Source organism: Squalius cephalus, assembly GCF_949319135.1.
Source record: "Squalius cephalus genome assembly, chromosome: 13".
NCBI lineage: Eukaryota > Metazoa > Chordata > Actinopteri > Cypriniformes > Leuciscidae > Squalius > Squalius cephalus.
Window position 1 is genome coordinate 1,854,544 of NC_137134.1, and position 20,020 is coordinate 1,874,563.

At 38.7% G+C, this 20,020-nt stretch overlaps 2 long non-coding RNA genes across 3 annotated transcripts; one reads left to right on the forward strand and one right to left on the reverse strand.

The window, feature by feature from the left end:
* Window positions 1-6,683: 6,683 nt before the first annotated feature.
* On the forward strand, window positions 6,684-8,597 carry LOC307170149. Its single transcript, XR_013823301.1, has 3 exons — window positions 6,684-6,788; window positions 7,977-8,075; window positions 8,202-8,597. It is a non-coding gene; the product is annotated as an uncharacterized lncRNA (long non-coding RNA).
* An 884-nt stretch (window positions 8,598-9,481) lies between these two features.
* LOC307170236 lies at window positions 9,482-10,648 on the reverse strand. Of its 2 annotated transcripts, XR_013823317.1 has the most exons (5): window positions 10,578-10,648; window positions 10,443-10,476; window positions 10,091-10,162; window positions 9,839-9,963; window positions 9,482-9,684 (listed from the first exon to the last, which is right to left on the reverse strand). It is a non-coding gene; the product is annotated as an uncharacterized lncRNA (long non-coding RNA). The 2 variants fall into 2 exon arrangements; XR_013823318.1 differs by lacking the exons at window positions 10,443-10,476; window positions 10,578-10,648 and having other exon boundaries at window positions 10,091-10,416.
* Window positions 10,649-20,020: the final 9,372 nt, after the last annotated feature.

Sequence of the window (20,020 nt, forward strand, 5' to 3'; positions counted from 1 at the left end):
TGTCACTATCTTGGGGAGGATTGGGAAATGTTGTCCCACTGCCTGACAACGATGCCCCTTGAAGAGAGACACACCGCGGCAAATATTGCAGAGTGGATTGAGGATGTAATTGCCAAATTTGACATTCCACCAGAGAAAATAAATGCTGTTGTTCATGACAACGGTGCTAATGTCGTAGCAGCAGCAAAGATTTTGCGAGAAAGGCATGGATGGGCATCAGTTCGTTGTGCAGGGCACACCCTCAACTTGGTTGTACAAAGTTCTCTTAAGATCCACCAAGCTATCTCCAAGTGTGTGGCTGCTGTGAGATGCCTTGTTGAACATTTCAAGAAGAGTGAACTGGCATGCACCAAGTTGAAGGAGAAGCAGAAGCAAATGGGCACCGAGACAAACATGTTGGTGCAAGATGTATGTACACGCTGGAACAGCACCTATCAGATGTTGTCCAGGCTGCTAGAACAAAGATGGCCGGTGACTGCTACACTCTCTGACCCAGCAGTGACACAGAGAGGGAAACACTACCTTGATCTCAAGCCTGAACAGTGGATCCTGATTGAGGAGCTGAGCCAGGTCCTTGAGCCCTTTGAAGCAGCTACAGTGTTTCTGAGTGGACAGCAATATGTTACACTCTCTGCACTTCCACAGCTAGTGCACAAACTTAAGAACAACATACAGAGTCCAGATCTTGAGACTGCACCAGGGAGGTCATTCCAGGCTCATGCGACAGAACAGATCACAGCAAGATGGCAAGGACTGACGGAGTTTACACCTGAATCTACAAACATCACCCTGCTTGCTGCTGCTCTGGATCCCAGATTTCGAAAACTAAAGTTCTTGCCTGCTGACCAAGTATTCAAGGTCCAAAGCACAGTACAAACCATGGCACTTGCTGTTGCTGCCAAAAAGGAAGCGAGGCAGCCCACTGCAAGTGAAGATAGAGCATCCAGCACAGCACACAACTCCCCAGAAGCGCATGTCAAGAGGGTCACATCGTTCCTTGACATACTGGGATCAGACTCCAGCACCAGTGAAGAAGAAGAAGATGAGGAGCAGCAGCTAAACCAAGCTGTGCAGAGGGAGGTAGGCAATGTTTTTTTTTTTTTTTTTGTCCTCTTTAAAAATTTCCACAATAACACTTTAAACATAATAGAAAAAATGTAATACAGAAACAGAAAATGACTGTTTGGCAAAAGAAAAAAAAACAACAACAAAAAAAGCATTTTTAATTATTTCATTGTCACAACTATTCCACAGATCTTGATGTATTTCGGAGAACATCCCCTGTCTAAGAAGGAGAATCCACTGTCATGGTGGAAAATGAATGCAGCACGCTATCCAACACTGGCAAAGCTGGCAAAGACCTTGCTGTGTATTCCGGCCACATCCACGCCATCAGAGCGTCTGTTTTCAGCAGCAGGAAACATTGCTTCAAAGCGCAGGGCAAGCCTCAGTTCTGAGCATGTTGACATGCTTACCTTTCTTCATTGCAATCACGTGCTCCTTTAAAGACTTTCACAAACAATCATAGAGAGAGATTTAAAGAGGTTTAGCCTATTCTCATGAATGTATTAGCTTAAAGCACTCAAAAAAAATTTGTGAAACTATGCATGCATGGACTCTTGTTCCTTTCCACGCGTTTTTGCCTTCTGAATGCCACAAAGCATCCCAAGAAGAAGACCGTAAAGGCTTATGTTATGCCTGAGCTGTACATTTTGAAACTTTTTTTTTCTGAAAGTTAAGTTGCACGACTTAAAGGCAGTGTTTTTGTATTATTATTATTTATTGTAATGTATGCTTTAGTTTTGATAAAAAAAAAAAAGTAATTTGAAAGTAATTTCTTTTTATTTGTTTTTGCATCTCAGAAAATGCTTTCTTTAAAACCCAGAATGTATGGCACCTAAATGCATTCAATTAAACTCAACTTTGTCACTGTTCACAATACAAGTACAGACAGAGAAACAATGGGTAATAACTCAAATATTGTTGTATGCATACATACTATGCATTTAAAAAATAAAACTTGATTTTTCTATAAAACGAAACCTATTAGTTGTTCATTTTAAGAGACCTGTCTTATTTTCTTTTGTATATTTACTATTGCTCATTAATTAAGCAAAATTACATTTTATCCGATTACTCGATTAATCGATGGAATTTTCGGTAGAATACTCGATTACTAAAATATTCGATAGCTACAGCCCTAGAAGACACCAATGCAATGCGAACCTAGATTATCTCCAGCAATGCAATGCAAGGTTCCTTTGACTACTGTTTCATCTGATACCGCAATCCCATTCTCCTCCAATTCCTTTAAGTCTGCTAGTAAATCCGAGAACAACTTAGCATGCCCAAATGCTTTGAAATCTTTCTCTCGGCACAATAAAACAAGTGACGTGGTTTGTGTCAGACCGTACATGAAGTGGCAAATTAGCAACAGATAAATAAACGGCTAACACTTTATGTCTCGTCTTTGCAGAGCCTAAAGGGTTAATGACTTCAAAGGCATCCTGGTATAGTACTAGCTTCAAACCTGACAAAAAAGTCATTGGATTTGAAAATCTGACCATCAGTAAGAGCAGTTAAAACATCTGATGGAGGCTCTACAGAGTGCTCCTCTGACACACATTTCTGCCACATATCAGATTGTAATAAGCATTTTAAAGTCTCTTTGACAGGCACATAATAGGCAAACCTATCTATTATGTTCTCATCTCTTCCTAAAAACACTTTCTTAGGCTCCACAGTCCAAATAGTTGAAAATCTTTTTGAAACACTGAGCTCAGATCAGTGAACAGATCAGATTCCCTGACAGACTGACAAACTTTGGAGATGTCATCATCTGATAAAGATGTTTCATTTTTTAGCAGTGAAGTAAGCTTACTTAAAGTATATGTCTGACCCAACTCATTTTGAATATCTTATATTTTGAATATATTTTTTGAATAGATATTTTGAATCTTCTCAACAATGTTCTGTGTGTAGTAAGAATTGCCCCTGCAGTTTTAAGTAAAATAAACAAACATTTCGAAGAAAAAGATCATCATCTTATGTGTCCATACCACCTTCATCTTTACCTGCTGCAACACATTCAGGGCCAGAGTCATGTATTTCAGTTGGAGCAGATGATCCATGAGATGAGTCTCTATACAAGTCACTGATTCTGCTTTCTGTAAAATCTCTGTGTTTCCGTGACATGTGGGAGGTAAATTAAGATTTGACCTTAAAAACATCTGTGCATCCTCTCACTGGACTACTCTCGCCACGTCCTTCCACAATGTGGTCTTTCAAATGTGATATTAGAGCTTTAGCATATTGACACTGACGTTCAAACATGGCCACAGCACTTTTAACAACGCAGTAACATTAACAGGCTCATTTACATTATGTTTAGTGAAAAAATGAGCCTTGAAGGATGCATATACAGAAAGTTTGTTTGCAGTCGGCTGCAATGCACTTAAATAAACAATGTGGTTCATTTTGATGAAGTTTGCAATGAAGTAGACAACCCCTTAATGATTTAACTGACTTGCCACAGAAACTGCAACTAAACCGCCAATCTTGGTAACATAACTACAACGTGAGTAGGCCTAAAATACAATTTTTAGTCTGGATTAATGTTGTCAGGCTTACCTCAAAAAGAAACGTTGAGCAGAGTCCTGCACGGGTCCGATTTTGTAAATCCGCACCCGCCCGTACCCGCAGTGCTTCAAACCGCATCCGACCCGTTATCCGTCAGCAGCACTAATTAAAATCCGCACCCGACCTGACCCGCTTAAAATAGAAGCGACACCCGACCCGCACCCGAAATAAAATCAGTTTAGCCAATCATATTATAGACACAATTACAAAAATGTTTATTGCCAGGTCATAGAGAAGTTATAACAACAATTAACACAAGGACAACAACTTCAGCCGAAGCTGTAAAAAGGCCGGTACATGAAGAACATGGCTAACGTTACCACAAAACTGAGTAGGCTAACAGACGCGGCTACAACACTATATCTGCCACGCAATTTCGTCTAGCCTACATCTGACAATTTTGGGTTCAAACCTATTTTTTACAATCTATGGTTCAAACACGCCCTGCACACCACACATAAGTTACTGTACAGTTAAATATGAAAAATACCGTTCGATAGAACTGCTTTGTTACCACACAAATAAACTGATGTGGATTTTAAATTATTTTATCAACTTGAAATACAGGAATATTTTTGTGTTCCTAAAAATATGCATATATTTTTACGTTTGCATGTGATTGTTTTAACAATGTTTCCCCCTTGTCCGACCCGCACCCGTATCCGACAAAGTTGGATATTTTTCACCCGTGCAGGACTCTAACGTTGAGTCCCCAGAAGTCATGTTGTGCCACCATGTATTCCCACGGATTATATGCCTGCTAAAATGGCACTGAAACATAAAACGACATCGACAGTTAACGTTCCTTGAGCAGTACACGAGTCTTATTGCTCCCTCTTTCTAAATAAGTGAGTTGCTTTGTACGTTATTCAGCCTAGAAATGGGTTCAAAGCAGATTGAAATACACCTTGCGTTATAACTTATAACATACACACTTATATACAGTGTTATCACTTATATTTTCCAGCACATTCCACATTCTACATACATGATATGAGTTATCATGTACTCTTAAGACATTTTAAAATAATCATAAAAACGGGCTAGATGCAAGTTAAAATGGCATCAAAATTACACTTTGTGTTAGCAGTGGGAGCAAATCCTCCCTCCTCCTAAATTAGTAACATAAATTACCATGCACTCTTGAGAATGAGCATAAAAGGGATAAAGATCACAAGGCATCAGAAGTACTCTGTGTTAGAAGTGAATGATTATCTTTCTCCTCACATTCACAATTTGAAAGTTACCCTGTATTCTCATTCTTTTAAAGAAGAGTACATTTGTAGTGCTACTCTTGCATGCAGATCAAGCTGAGGCTACGCAGTTCACGTGACCTCAGAAGCGGGAGGTGCTCCTCTTCATGTGTGTTTGGCGCTTCGCCAGTAGATGGGCTGCGTTCGAAACCGCATACTTCCCTACTATATAGTATGGTAAAAAGAGTAGGCGAGCGAAAAAGTATGTACGAGTCCTCTGTGTTCATAAAAGAGTAGGCGAGAATTACTTGGGTGATGTACTAATTATCGCGAGATTCGGACGTACGTATACTTATAGTGCGTTAGAATATGCCTACTTTCCTACTATATAGTAGGCAAAAACAGTACGTGAAGGAAGTAGTACATTCGAAACATATCAGTATTCATAAAAGAGTAGGCAAGAAGTTCCCGGATGGCTTACTACTTCCGCCCGGATTTTTGAGTGCTCAACCAAGGATACTTTTCTATCCCAGGAGGCCATGCGAGAGGATACGTCATAAAAGAAGAAGAAGAAGAAAAAGATACGTCATACTCAAATATGGCTGAACAAATGGAGAGGTCTTTCAAATGTGAGTATTAGCCTTCAAACCAAATCGCATGTGTTGAATACTGTACAGTAAACTGTTGAATTGTTGAAGGTGTAAAGACGCTATATAATATGGTTCATTTGTGATTTTGTTGTAAATTACATTTTATTGTCTATAGTTATATTAGCTAACAGAGAAGCTCTAGTAAGGACACATACGTCTCCAAAGTGGATTTGCATACATTTTAAACTGTATACATCTAAATTACTAAATGTCTATTAAATATCTGGCAAGAAAATATTCTATAAGAATTGCAGATTACTACTACATCTAATAGATATGAAATAGACATCTGAGTGATGTATGTGTACTATTGTTTAGGAGAATTTTTTTTTTCATTAGACGAATGTTTAATACATTTAGATTAAGTAACTAAACATAAGTAATCTATTTCATTTGTCCATTAGTAGCCTACTGTTGAACAATTGTGGAACGTTTATGATGGATAAAAAGCTAGGTTACTTATCAGCAACAACCTCAACATGTAAATGTAGTATTGAGCTCATAAATCACAGAGGTAACGTGAATCTTGTCTGGATGTTACAGGGACAGATGAACACAAACGCAAACTTATCCGGTGGAGAGTGGCTCATGAAGCACTCTTCACTGGAAAGCGTAATGCTGCCATCAAAGGCTTTGAGTGAGTATACAGAAATTATTAAAAATCTATTTAATTGTTCATTTGTAGTATATTTCAGTTATTGAATTTTCAAACAGAGATATTGCAGCACTATTTTAAACCTTGATTTTTCTGCATTATCTGCAGATCCTTTGTGGTGGAGCAGGGCCTACATGGAAAGGTGACAGCGGCATTTGTAAAAAAAAAATGGGAAAACCTTAAACAGAAATACAAAGTAAGATCATTTTGTCACTTCTAATACAGAATTTAAATATTGTGATGTTAAAATGAATGCTTTTGTATCATGCTTGTGCATTTTTGCAGGATCTGAAATGTCCGCAGACAGGAAGGGGCACTGAGGATGGAGAGACCACAGCAGCATCTGGGAAGTGGTACACTGCCATGGATGAGGCAATTGGGGGCAGACCCTCCATCACTCCTCCTGCCCTCGTTGCCTCATGTGGGCAGGATGTTGCAGTGGCATCTTCGTCCTCAGTGAGCCCAGAGCCAGCAAGAGCCCGGAAAAGGCCTAATGACGTGATGGCATTATTTCGGGAGATGGAGGAGAGAGAAGAGGAGAGAGAGCAGAAAGCTGCTGAGAGGGAGGAGAGGATTTGGAGGGAAATGGAGGAGAAGGAGGAACGACGAGAACAAGAGATAAGAGAGAGAGAAGAAAGACAAGAAAGAGAAGTAAGAGAAAGAGAGGAGAGATGGCACCGGGAGGCAATTGAGAAGGAGGAAAGGAGAGAACGAGAAGTTACAGAAAGGGATGAACGATTTTTATCTGTCCTTGAAATCCTTGCTAAGAAATAAATTATGTGGAAAAAAAAACATCTTATGGTCATTTACACATTTGGGTTAATGTGAATACAATTTATATATATATATACACAGTACTGTGCAACGACAACAACAAATGGTGGCCTAAGACTTTTGTACAATGTTATGTAAAACAAACTATTTCTAGGCAGTCACAGTGCATTATAGGACTTCTATAAATTTAGTCATACTTTTAGTTTGATAAAATTCATAAATTAAATATTTATGAAGTGATGAATCATTGAATGTGAATGTGTGGCGTAATGTAAAAAAAACCACACTTTAAAACAACAGTTTTATTGGAATTTATTAAATGACTTCTAAATGCATTCAGAGCTCATGCAGAGATTTTCAAGGCAGGTCATGGAGGGTTCAGTTCCAACACACCTGTGTTTGTTATTAATTGGTTTAAATTGATTCAGGTGTGTATAATTAGGGTTGAAAACTCTGAACTTGAGACGGTTTACACAAACTACCTTAAGTTTTGCATTAACTACACACTGTTAAAATAGTGACTAAAGGGTTTGTGAACCCAAGCAAATAATTGAGTCATTATTTACTCACCTTCATGTTGTTTGATCCCTTTGTTTTTTGTTTTGTTTTCCTGAACACAAAAGGTGATTTTGGTCAGGTTTGTTCTGTTGGTTTAATACAACATCAGTCAATGGACTTTCAGAAGATTCAAAAACATTATCAAATAATGTCAAGAAGCTTCTGATAGTTGGCCTCCATTGACTGATATTGTGTTAAACCAGCAGAACAAACTTGACAAAAATCCCCTTTTGTATTTAAAAAAAAAAAAAAAAAAAAAAAAAAAAACCAGAGTAATGTAACGGCATGAAAGCAAGCAAATAATGGCTGTATTTATATGTTGAGGTGAACTAACCCTTTTTCCCACTAAGTAGAAATTGTAGTAAATGTATGTATTTTGTAGTAATACCTTGAAGAAATAAGCAGCTTTGAGCGTTTATGCCCGAGACTGTTTCTTTACAAAGATCCATCACATTTATGCATTTGGCAGATGTTTTTATCCAAAGTGACTAAATGCATTTATTACAGGGACAATGACCCTGGACAAACCTGGAGTAAAGAGCCTTGCTGATCGACCAGCAATCTTCTGCTAACCATTTCAGTGGTTTAGCCCACTACACCACAAAGGTAGTAAAGCTCTAACAAATATTTGCATGTAATTGTTAACATATAAAATGACATTTGACAAGAAACGGAATGCTGACAACATGAATTAAAAAAAATAAAAAATGAATCTTCCTAAATATATTAAAGGTAGTCATGCTTATGGAGAGCAGGCACAGGGATGTTTGGAGCAGACACCACAGCAGCCAGATTGTCCCGCACATGTTCTCCCACTCTTGCTGCAAGGTTGCGGGGATCAGGGGGGCCGTCATCAAGGTCATCCTCATCCTCTGGCTCAACAATATCTCCATTGACTAGAGCGAGATTGTGAAGAACAGCGCAGCACGCAACAACCTCAGGCACGAAGGCAGGGGTCACCTCCAAGGCCTTGAAGAAGATACAGCGCCAGCGTGTCTTCAGCATCCCAAAAGCTCTCTCCACGATGTTGCGGGCACGGGAGTGCTTGCTGTTGAAGCGAGCCTGCACAGGGTTCTGCACCGGCTCTCTGTACGGGGTGATGAGGCAGATGGGTGCACTCAGGCAAGGATAGCCTCCATCTCCGAGGATGCACTTGCCTGCAGGTGGATAAAGGCCAAAGCAAAACGGAAGTTATCAGGGGATCTGAGAACACGTGTGTCTAAAGAACTCTGGGAAGGCCGAAAACCAGCACATGTATGGCGAGCAGCTGAGGCTTACAAAATGATGGATGTTGGTGACCCAGAGCCTAGCCACCCGCCAAATCTGGCAACATTAAGAAAAGCCAAACAAGAGATGGGTGACAAAGAGCTTGGAGACAAAGACCCAATCATGTCATTGCATCTACTAAAATACAGTGTACCCCACAATGGAAGTATTCACGACATAGGCCTTGATAAGTTTTTTTGCCATTACTCTGCAAGTGTCTCAGTGTTAGTGAGGCCAATCATGGCCTCCTAATAATCCCCTTACATTGAATTGGCTCTATCACTCTCTCTCCTCTCTCCACCTATAGCTGGTGTGTGGTGAGCGCACTGGCGCCGTTGTTCTGTGGCTGCCGTCGCATCATCCAAGTGGATGCTACACACTGGTGGTGGTTGAGGAGAGACCCCTGATATGATTGTAAAGCGCTTTGGGTGTACAGTAGTACATATGAAAGCGCTATATAAATGCCTCATTCTATTCTATTCTATTCTATTACTGGACCCCATCTCAGCTGCAAGTGTATCAAATGAAATCCAAGTACTCTGGCTCATTTGTGAGCTTTGATGCAACAGGTACAAATGTGAAAAGACTAAGAAGACCCTGTGGCAATTCTGGACATGTCTTCCTGTATCAAGGTGTTTTGTGTTCACAGGGAGATCATATTCCAGTAGTGCAAATGCTATCAGAGAGCCACACCATCAATTCTATTGCCAACTGGCTCAATGAATGGCAACGAGCAGGTGCTGCTGTGCCCAAAGAGGCGGTCTGTGATTTCTCCTTGGCTTTGCTTGGAGCACTGGTTAAGGCCTTCACTCCTTTCCCAGACTTGAAAACGTACTTCAATCAGTGCTTTGGAGTGCTGACAAGGAAGCCCGAAGACTCAAAGCTCCCACCTTGCTTCATCAGAGTAGATGTTGCACACTGCATCAAGCTCATTAGCCGGTGGGAATGCCTTAGACAAAAAGGAAACAGAGTAAGAGAATTCTATCTACGAGCCATGGCAAAACTTTTACAGTCTGATCCACTGGAAGATGCAAAGGAGCTCATTCATTCAATTGCAGTTGTTGCCTTCAGTGAATCAGAAGGAAACGATGACAAAGGTTTACCTGTTGTCTCGGAAACATGCAAAGCACAATTGAAGAGACGATTTGCAGAGGGGGTTTTGCCATGTGTCACTGAAGATGACCAATTAACAGAGGTGACCGGAGTCGAGGAGACACTCCACTCAGATCTTAAAACATGGGTTACAGAAATCTGTGAAGAAAGTAAGATGATTGCAGCACATCATGGTGACAGAGACAATCTTCATTTCCTTCCAGAGCTTGTCCCAAATATAATAAGAATGGCATGCTACCTACCTCTTTGGACAGCTGTGATGGTTCCACACTTTAAAAGCGCACACAACACAGCAAGCTCTGCAAATGTTGAGGCTGAATTTAAAAACATAAAACACAGTCTTTTCAAACATGAAAGCCTTCCCATCCGAATTGACCGTTTTGTCACACGCCACCTTGAGTTTCTTGAGGGAAACATGAGGCTTTCCTTTGCACCGGTGAAGATAACAGAGCAAATTGAGACAAAGAATCAGAAGACACAAACTGCCCATAGTGAGCAGGACACAGAGGTTAAGCAACAATCAGAGGAGGAAGACCCTGTTGAAAACTGGAAAGGCCTCGGTGTTCCTCCAAAAAAACGACTGTCCTACCTTACCCCTTGCTCTGAGTGGTTGCATGCAGACATAAACCTGAAAAGAAAAAAGACAAAAATTAATGTCTTGAAAAATGGCAACTACCAGGCTAAAAAGCCCATTGCGGTTGACAAAATGCTTGTAAGTGTAAGTAATACCTGTGCCTTTGATTCCTTTTGCCAGTGCCTTTGCTCTGCATTCTGTGACAGTGGATCATTCTGTCATTATCTCAACAAAGAGCACACAAAAACTGAAATGTTTGAAGACCATAGTCACAAAAGGAGTTGTAAAAGATGCTTATGCAAAGAGGGCAAAAATGCTGTTGGATACATTTCAGTGTGTGTTCACCTAAAATCAGGTGTGAGGCAGGTCAATGCGGATTACAATGTTGCTAACATTATCACATCAACAATGAAACAAATGCCAAGTGCAACACTTACAGTTGAGTGCTCTTCTCCATACTGCAGCCGAAATACTAAATCTTCAAGGACCATCTATCTCCTACCAGTCAACGTAGATATTCTACCAACTGGTGGACTGAAAAGCCTCCAAGCAGCACTGGAAGATGGGCTACACCTCAACAGGTCCAAGTGTCTGAAGCCACTGAAATCACCCCAAGAGTGACCAGATAACTGGAAAATTAAGGATGATCCATCAATGAAATTCCTCTGCAATGGCTAAACAAAATACAACACCATGTCATGTTGTTCACAAAGGAGGACTAAAACCTTTGATTAATGAATTTCTTGGACTGGTCTCTGCAGAAATTAGTTAATTTTCATAATCAATAAGAGAACAGTATATTGTTGTTCTATTGTAGTTAAAATACATTATTCACTTTATTTCTGTTTTAACAGTTCCATGATTTTTTGAGCAGGTTCTGTTTCTTTTGTAATTGTTCTGTCTTTGTACCCAGATCTATTCATTTTAACACTTCTATTACATGAAGTCAACATTTTTTTGTGGTTCTTTAAATTTTTTTTTTAAATTCTCCACATAAATTGCTTTGTTATTGTTATATTTATCTTTGCAATTAAAAGGAAACAAGTTTGGGACATGTTGTCTGTTCAGCTGAGAGAGACCGAGAGAAAGAAAGGAATACTTCACCCAACAATTAATAAAATCTTTATAACTTTATTTGTTTGGACAAGTACGAAATGACAGAATCCTAAACTGGTCAAAAGTGGGAAGACCAAGCTAAGAACAGCAAACTAACAAGTTACAGTCCTCAATTAGTTGCTTTAAAAATGTTTTAAACAAACAGAAACACTGCTCACCTGTTCTTGGTTCACTTTCTTCTTCAGAGAAAGATAAAATGCTCAGATTATCATCTGCAATATAGGCCTAGATAATGCAATAGCCTACACATTTAAAACAAACTAAACTTTCATTTGATAAATTAAGCTCAATTTGAATAAAAAACATAATAACAAAGGAGATCGACAAGAACACAAACAAGTGACGCGCGTGCATCGCCGACATGCTACAAAGTTTTCAAAAAGCTGTGACACACAACGTGAATTTTTAAACAAGGCTACGTGTCAATCAATCACATACATTTTTTTTTTTTATCTGGAGCTTGATGCAATAAAAAAATTGCTCTAAAATATTCACTGGCAATAAAAAAATCCCTTATCTAAAGAAAAGAACACTGACAGCTGCGGCCCTGCGCAAGCACAAACAAACCGGACAGGTTTGTAGACGAGATGGATGGAGAGCGCGCCTTGCTTGCGTGACGTCACTACTCCTCCAAAGATTTTGTGATGTCTAAAGAATGAAATCATTTATGATGGTTATTTATACGGCACAAAACAGCACAAATCGAGCACAAACGAGCGGCACAGTTATGTAACTGTTCTTAAAAAGTTTATTTTTTATGTTTAAGAGAGGATCGTAGTTGCAATGTTTCTTTCAACGGCACAAACCAGCACAAACCGAGCACAAACGAATGACACCGGTTTGGTGCGATTTAGATGAGGTGGGGTGGAGAGTGACGTCACAGCTCCCGAATTAAATTTGTTATATCTGCGAAAGGAAAACAGATACAGTGTTTGTCTTAACGGCACAAACCGAGCACAGGGTTTCTGCACATTTTTTAAAGTCAAATTTAAGACTTTTTAAGACCTTTTTAAGACCCGAAGAAATCAAAATTAATACCATGCATTAGGGGGTGTGCAATATTGACAAAATATGTCCCGATCGATATTTTCAAAGTTTTGTGGGTAATAATTAGATAATATTTTACTGATTGTGTTTTTGTGCTTGGTGCCATGGCATGTTTAGGCCTGTTGTTGACAGCTGACTGACGAAGATATTCATATTTTTCATATTCTATGCAGTGGTCAGTTCACAGCAGTGACAGAAATTATTTTTTTTTATTAAGGGGTAATATTTGCCATCTTAAATTGATTTCCAGTGGCATTTTCACCTATATATTGACATTTGTAGATGTATGCATCACCTTTTATGTCAAATTCTAACATTCAAATTAAATTCTATTAGAATAATTACACAATACCACTGTTACCAGTCAAATTAAATCATTAAATCAAAATCCATCTTTGCAGTGCAGAGGTGACACAGTGGTGGCATCAGATCTGGCATTAATATATTTACACTGCATTTACAATTGCATAAATAAAGCTATGAGATTGTTAAATATGAACTGATTTCTAATTTTAACACTCTAATTAAAAAGTACTCTAAATGTGAATCTAAAGCTGCCAGTAGGTGGCGGCAAGTGTCGTGGAAATTACTTTCACAACTTTAAATAATAATTGGAAGACAGCTGGAGATTTCAAAAGTTATAAAGATCTTTATTTCTTGCAAGAAATTGGCAGTTCACACATCAGTCAGAGTCTGATATGAGAAGGGCGCTGACTTCTCCTTTTTGCCCAGCTTTTATACCCTTAACACATCCTGGTCTGTCTCAAAAGATCGCCTTGGTTTACCTTAAAAGGCAACACGTCTTTGTTCGAGATCTCTGTCTAACATAAATTCTATCTAGACAGAACAATATCACGTCTGCAAAAGTTTCCTGTTTTTAGCTGCTGCTCTTATTCACACATTTTGCTTATATCTATTTCTATCAAAGCTGCGCACATACTTTTCACACTTGAAGTACACAATAGGTCACTTTGAGTACACATAGTCTACTAAGTCTCCTATAACCCAGAACATTTTGTTCCTGCATGCTTATCTTAACTTATGCATTTCTAAAACTTGGTTACATATATTTAATAATGCACTTTAGCTTATATGGTTATATTCCTTTAAATGCTTATGAGTAAAAATAAGAATTTAATGTTAATACAAGTGATACTAGAAGTAAAAAAACACATCTAAGTAAAAAGAATACATCTAAATGTAAAATTTCCATAACACTCCACCCCATGTTCATTCAAAGAACATACACACAAATTTTGACATTTACTTCTCCTATAATCATAGTAATTTACAACAGGTAAATTTTCCCATGGTCATTTAATTTCTTAGTCAAACTCATGTTCGCTCTCGTTCTCGTATACCTCATCTTCAGGCACTGTAACCTCAACTTCATCTTCTTCCCAACATTCTAATTCTAGCAATCTAATTCTATTTTCAAAAAAAACTAATCATACCATAGTACATTGCCTTTTAACTTTGAATCAAGCTAAATTTTGAATCACATTGATCTATTAGGCCTTTAACAGGCTGATACTGCTGATTAACCATTGTTCTTAACCTTATTTTGCTAGCTTTTATTTCAAGTAGGTGATTGTTTTACTTAGTCAGATCTATTTAAGGATATGTGTAATAAAATCTAACCAACAAAGTTCCATAATTTTCATTTTTATCCTTAACACAAATATCAATAGTTGTATTATCTTGTTTCAAACAATGTCATTATTTTTTTTTTTTTTTAATTCTCTCACCCAGCTGTTGCCATGAGAATCTTTAATTACCTATCTTCCTACAGTCCTATTTTCCCAGAATTAACTGATGGACATAACATGTCCTGCCTCTATTTGTTGGCAATGCGGTATAATTCATAATGGATCCATTGATCCAGATCATTAAATCTGTAACTTCATTCTGAATTAAAAAAGCTTTTTAGAATTTTGCTTTGAGCAAATATTCTATTTCACTGAAATGTCTTAACTGTTTAAATTCATTTTAGTTTTTAAATCGAACATTTCCACTGTGATAAATTCAAATACAAAAGTGTTACATTGTTCTTGGTCTAGGTTTTAACTTTGTGCCCCCTACATAATTTTTTCTCAACAAAACAAGTCCATATTTCATTTCTGGAAGCCGGGCTAACTAAGCAAGCACTGTTACTGTATTCCTAGATAGACTAGACCTGCAGTCACCTCTCAGATATCAAATACAGAAATTAGACAATACATGAAAGGAACATTTCAATAATCACACTGGTAACTTCTTTAACTAATAATAATCCAGAAATAAAATATGTTTCCCAAAATCAATCTCCTTTTGAAAGTTTTTCTTTTGCTATTTTAACAAATGGAAACACCTAAAAAATATTTAATTTAGTCATTCATTCATCGCTATAGAAGTCTACCCAATTATCTATTTGGACCTAGTCCAGCAAAGTTACTTATCCTCTCTTATTAGAGAACAATTATTAGCACTATTAATTTTTTTTTTTTTTTTTTTTTTTAGCATCTATGATATCTGAATTAGGGTTCTAAACCCCTCAAGTTTCTCCTCAAAAATAGTCCCTAGATTATTTTTATCTTTACAGTAATGTACCTATTTAGAGTCCCTATACTCTACAGAATTAAGAAATTTTCCTCTTCTTAATTTACGAGTACCTGAATGTACCTATTAATTAGTAATTGTTCAAATCATGAGATCTATATCAATTCTCAGTCGCACAATTTGATTGAACTGAATAAAACATCAATTATCATCACACACAATTAATTATTACACTAAGCTTAAACCATTAGTTGGTCCACATCTTCCTCCAGATGTGTTGATCATCTCGTTGCCCCATGGACGTTCCATCTTCACCAGGGTGATTCTTTGCGAATCGTCGCAATGGGCTTTCCCACGTTGGCAAGGGAGGAAAGTTACTAGCACTTCCTGTATCCCCCACTTGATGCTTTGCGTTGTCAGGCGTTGGCGTTTGGGGTTGTTGAGGCTGGTTGGTGTAGTTTAAGTCGATATGCTTGGACGGAGGTGTCACACACTGCAACCTTGCTGATAGTTGCAAGATTTTTCCTCAGAACACAACCACAGTCCACTGGACCTTGTTTGTGGAGTGAACCATTTCCTGGCTGCTTTCACCTGTGAATGGAGACCTTAAGTATTTTTGTTAGTGACAACATGTATCATGTCGCCAGACTCATCTACTTGTCTGGCCGGTCGTCCTTTCTTGATGAGACCTGTAAAATTTCATGTTAAACAGTAACAGGACAATACTTTATACATTTGGAACAGAATCAGTTCTGTTCGATGAGATCCATCATGACATCCTGTAAAAGGAAAAAGTTAAGTATGGGGTGGACAGGGCAAGCTTGCTTGCTCTCTGCCTTCCCAAAGTTATACGCTGCGCAGGTGGCATTGTTTATTTCTGCCACAACAATAACCCAGCTCAGGATAGTTAGCCAAATTCATCCATGGTTGTTATTTTATTGGGAATTATTTTCTTCCCTGTTGGGTCATATTTTAACCTGTTTAGATACAGCTGTTTTGATTGACATCATTTATGTCTCTGAACACCATAATTCACACACTCACTTTCACACACTCCACACACCCTTCTCTGGCCAGAGATTCATTCATTCATTCATTCATTCATGTCTGCCTTAGCAGTTTATGAACTGAATGGGGAACATATATTAGGAGTGGAATACCACCAAATATGAACGGTAACAAAGTTCGACGACGACAGAAACTACTGAACGTAGACACACTGTGGCATTCCCCTTGCGACAGTGTCTGAACGTTAGGATATCAATTTTCTATTGTCCGATGCAGTCATCATATGTTTAAGTTTACACAGTGAACGTAAACCTAACTTTTCAAAATCAAATAGATGAAACACTTTAAAATAATTGTATAGACCTACAATTGCAGTTGAGAGAATCCGTTTCAATTTCTCAAATGCAATTTGTCATTCTTTGCACAATTTAAATTTTTCAAACTTTTTGTTGTTGTTCATAAGCTATTTAAAAGAAGATTTAGAAATCTTCACACAATCTTTGATCCATGGACAAAAATAAAAAACATTTCTATCTCGCTGATGATGACAGCATGTGATTTCAAATGTTTATAATTAGAAAACATTGTTTCTATTGAATCAAGAAAATGACCTTTTAAATGAAATGGAGTGACCAATATTTTTGTCAACCCACAATTTATATTTAAAGTTGGTCACCCAATCTCATTCTCATATGCACAATGCACAAAAAAGTATCTTAGTTAAACATACAGTAAACCATTGACTCTTAGAATCTCATAGATCAAAACCATTTTTCCACACTGTCTCCCAGGGATAACGGGATACAAATTCTAGACGCCTTCATATAAAAAGTATAATATTTAAACACGTTCAATTCATTTAGTACTATTTATTCATCACTTTAACAGTTCTGATTCCCTTAATATTTTCTCTTATAGTGACTGTTTGTAAACCCTGTGCTCTCAGATGGCCACACATTTTGTCAGCCACCAATCTTTTAGTCACACTGTTTCACAAAAAGCCCCATTCTCTCCACTCTGCAGTCTGTGGTTTAGCTAAAAAGATGTGAGGGACGGCCCCCTCCACATCATACAGTGATGCTTGGCTATCAGTCAATTCAACCTTCACAGCACACCATTTATCTGACCAAATTAACTCTGAGGTTTTTAGTTCCTCAATCTCTAGTTCAGACCATTTTTCAGCAAAAATTTCATCTGGCTCACTGCTAACATGACATGTGCAATGCAAATCACTTTCTTCCATGAAATCATGGTCAGGAGGCATCCTATTTGTGGCTTTGTTTTGCAGACCACACTGAGGAGTGCTCCATTCAAAAACATATAATGTTTCAGTTGGCATTCGCACCATACTCATATCAGCAGTGAGGCCACTGTCACCACAATACAAGTTCAGCTTTAGTTTACGCATCAAATCTCTTCCCAGAAGATTACAAGGACAGGTATTAGTCACAAGAAAAGCATCATAAAATGAGCGATCACCAATCTGACAAGACAAATCTGCTGTATATGGTTCCTTTACCAGATGCCCTGTGGCACTTCTGGAGGTTGCCCATTTTCCAGATAATACAGTTAAATCAGGCAATTGTTCATTTTTAATTACTGAGTTCGTCACTCCACTGTCAATTTAGAACTTAATTTTCTTTCCCTCGACACTAATGTCAATCATTGGTAATTTTGCAAATGCTTTATACATTCGTTCAGTGTCAGCAAGCGAATTTTCTTCATTGCAAGAAACAGCAAGCACATTTTCTTCATTGCAAGGAGCAGAAAAAGAGATAAGATTAGACATATTTACCACCTGGGAGTCAGACCCTTCACCGTCGCTCCCCTCCCCCTCCTTCTTTCAATCTCCTTGTGGCTTTGGTGGCTGTTGGAATCCTCTCTTCTTTGGAGGATCCGGACAGTCATTTCTCCAGTGTCCTTTTCGCCCACAATTTAACAAACTTCAGGGTCCATTGCGGGTTGGTCACCCATTCCACGTCCTCTTCCACCCCATCTTCAGCAGAGCCAGTTGAGTGTCTTTGTCAGTCTTTTTCTGTTTGTTCTTGGCTTGGTCTCTCAGCAGCCTTTGTTGATGTGTTGCGTGTCGTCGGATTTCTTCCAGCCGCGCTTGGTGGTACCCCACACAAGACGTTTTGACCTTTTACCCTATTTCAGGGTCCAGACCATCCAGAAAAACAGTTTTAGTGTCTTCTTCATACGTACTTATCTTTGATTGTCTGGCCTGTGCTTCTCTTTGGGTTGAACATTTACGAATTTTTTGCAGATGGAGGAGTGTAGTCTGGAGGAGCAGAGGGCAGGGTGATCGAACCTAGCAGGCTTCGATATGGGTGTTTTGGTGGTCTTGCTTGCAGACTCGTTCCCTCTTCTTCTTTGCCTTCCTCAGGATCTTGACCTCCCATTGCTCCTGGTTGTCTTTGTGGTTCATGGAGGGCCACTGCTGGTGGTGGTTGGTAGGGGGAGTAGGGAGCCGGACAGCGGTCGTCCTCAGCCAGGCGGGTTTTCATGCATCTCATTTCCTCGGAAGAATTAGAAACAGAGTTTAGTAAAGTTTTTCTGGCTTCCTCTGCCTTTGTCTCTCTACTATTTGCACTCTCTAATGGTGCTAATGCTGCGTTTATATGTCTTCTTTGTCTGGTAATTGCCTCATTTAACCATACATCTATAATTCGACCATCAAAGTCATAATTATCTTTTTCTGTATATGTTTTGGACTTGTTTTTGTCCAATTTTCCTTTGTCTTTTGCAGATGGCTTACACTCAGACATTAAACACACATTAAATCCGTACAATTTAATGAACTGTGGTATCCTATGATGCCACCCTGTTCCATTTTTCTTGGTCATGGAACAATAATTCCCTTTTGAGAAATCCACTGTCTCCAACTCTTTATCATTAACATTACCCATTTTTGCACTAATTTTACTCAACAGTATTTGTATTTGCGTATTTAAATTTTTCCACTGCGTGGTCACCACGCACTATATTTACTGTGTTAATTCTTTCCCCCAGCGTGGCCACCACGCCTGCCTAAATCCGTCAATTTAGGACTTTCAAAAATGCCCACATCCGTCGATGCTAGGTCTTTTTCCCAAACAAGTGCCTTCTTAAATGTTCGAAAATTACTATCAGGCTTATTTCAAACAGCACCTTGTCTGGACGTTTGAGAAATTACTATCAGGCTTATTCTCAAACTCTGGCCCTTCTGGGAAAACAATTAACACATGGCATTTGAGAAATTACTATCAGGCTTATTCTCAAACCCTGTTTGGAAATTACTTTCAGGCTTATTCCAAACTCCTGACCCTTTTAGGAAAAATATTCAATACGCAAATAATTTTCTTATTTACTCACGTAAATAATTTTCCCTCACCGTGCTTTTGCAGCTTGGTTCTTTTATTCGGGATCGCGTCCACCTAGGCCTGCCGTGGTGTCCACAATTCTCCCGTCCCTTGCATTTTTAGCGTTGGGGTATCGGAGCCAGAGACTTCTTGTCTTTGGGATGTTCAATCAATTGCTTCGTCCACGGAGGTCATCAGCTTTGCGATTCCCATTCCTCGTCGCCATTTGTCGTGGAAATTACTTTCACAACTTTAAATAATAATTGGAAGACAGCTGGAGATTTCAAAAGTTATAAAGATCTTTATTTCTTGCAAGAAATTGGCAGTTCACACATCAGTCAGAGTCTGATATGAGAAGGGCGCTGACTTCTCCTTTTTGCCCAGCTTTTATACCCTTAACACATCCTGGTCTGTCTCAAAAGATCGCCTTGGTTTACCTTAAAAGGCAACACGTCTTTGTTCGAGATCTCTGTCTAACATAAATTCTATCTAGACAGAACAATATCACGTCTGCAAAAGTTTCCTGTTTTTAGCTGCTGCTCTTATTC